The sequence below is a fragment of the Erigeron canadensis genome, chromosome 6 (genome assembly GCF_010389155.1).
Source record: "Erigeron canadensis isolate Cc75 chromosome 6, C_canadensis_v1, whole genome shotgun sequence".
Classification (NCBI taxonomy): Eukaryota; Viridiplantae; Streptophyta; class Magnoliopsida; order Asterales; family Asteraceae; genus Erigeron; species Erigeron canadensis.
The window spans coordinates 37,725,367-37,727,553 of record NC_057766.1 but is presented as its reverse complement, the minus strand read 5'-3'; positions in this window follow the sequence as shown (position 1 = coordinate 37,727,553).

Here is a 2,187-nt window from a genome sequence, read left to right as displayed (position 1 = left end):
TTGTATAGGATTTTTATCATATAACGAATAAAATTTGGTTATAAGGACTTTTGTATAAGATTTTTATCATATAACGTTTTTATTAAATCAATGTTTTAAAAAGTGGACCGGAGTCAAACCAGCCTTCTTAATAAAAAAACTAAAAAACAAATATTGATTCTATAGTAAGCTATCACAATTATATATCAGGAAAATAGTTTTATGAAAACTGCAATGATATTATGAATAATTTTAAGTTTGATTAACACAACATGCGATATATAAATTGATAATTAATTTGCTAAGTAATTTTAGTGTATAACTAAATTATCCGGATGAATGAAAGATATTCAAAGGAACGAAAACCTTATTTAGCGAGACCTCTAATAAATGTTGTATCCAATTTTCAAAACTGTGGTTAAATAACGCATAAATATATATGAGAAACAATGACTAAGGTTTGTTACAAAAGTGAACTTTATGCCTAAAAACGAACTGTCTGATAACTGTTAACCAGAATTTAATCGAAGACTAAAATAACTTCATGTTTTCTAGTTGTTTAATTCTTACCTAGTTAAATATTTGTCAACTTATGATATTTTCAAATTTTAACATGTCATTTATTATATATGTTTCCCGCGTATTATTCGGGTATTAATCTAGTTTGGATATATATTAGCTATTAATATATTAATATATTGAATATATAATAATTAAAATTATTGGGTAAAAAGTGTAAATTTGTGATGGAAAACCAAAAAATATAAAATTAAATTTAAAGGGGTATTTTTTGTATAATCGTAAAAAGTATAAGTATTAATATTGTCATTTAAGAAAGATAAAATAATTAAATTTGATCTAATGGTTCTAAATTAAAGATGGAATTCATCCAAGGGTTCTTGTTTATTTAGGAATGAATTTATCACCTTGTTATATATATATTGGTAGATTCATTTTTATAGGTGATAGATGAAATCGAGATTCACTTTTTTTGTGGTTGCTGTGAATTTTTTTTTTTTTTTTGCCCCAATATACAGATTAAGGTCATATGTTTCCGTTTTCTCAATTCTTTACAAAGTTAGTCATAGGCTGAATATGCTTACAAGACATTCTATAGGTATTGTGTTACCAAGTAACAATGACTGGATGGGGAAGCTAACCTAAGCTCAGTAATGTTTAATATACTACCATGTCATTTGTAAGATTTCAGAGCTGTTTTATTCGAATCAATCTCTGTATATGTATAGACCAACATGAAACCGAACGCCCTATGAAAACTAAATTGTGAGAGTTTTTCAAGTTTAAGCTTGAACTTGAGAAAACCTCAACTCAAGTGACTTCAAACTTTAGCGGATCTCAAGTTACTCGATAAAAGCTTGACTTGTTTGCTATCCATGTTGATGCAAGCCGACCGTCATTATATTTGGTTGGTTTGATAGTCTATTAATTGGACGTCTGTTATACCATTTTCAAATTAATTGGACCGAACCAAATCAAATTGTATGATAGGTAAGTTTATATGATTTGAGAAGGCCATAAATTCTGTCCCCCCAGTACTTCTTTGGTTACTTTAATTTACATATTAAGAAGATAATTGATCATTATCAGTTTATCACTAAGGTTTTTGATATTCTGGCAGGATTTAACGAATCATCAGTGGATGAATTATATAGTTACTCATCGTTTTATATGTTTAATTAAAATGCTAAGGGATTTCTTTCGATTAAGGGAAACAACTACACATGCATATTATGTCAATAAGGTAGCTAGGATTACGTGATGGGCGGAACTTAAAAGAGGAATTGGAGACTATTGTGCCCCAAAAAAGGATTGTGACTTGCAACAATATGAATTAGATGTATAGGTCATTAAGAGAAATGTCATCTCATACTAGTATTTGTCACTGTCGGTTGACAGAAGAGACTAATAATTAGTTCATACAATTGCCAATGTCAATTTAAAGAGCTAAAAGTAATATTTGTCTAAGACTTGTGTTAGAAAGTATGTTTAAAATTGTCCGCATCAGAGTGTTCTTCCAACAAACATCCTAATTAGCATGCCATGTCAGCTTTCCTTTCCACAAACAACTTTTTATCCACAACGATAATATATCCATACTTCTTACAAACAACCAAATAATCATCAAAGTTAATTTTGTCATTTACATTCATTTCTCTCCATTCTTCTCCATCCTTTCATCACAAACAT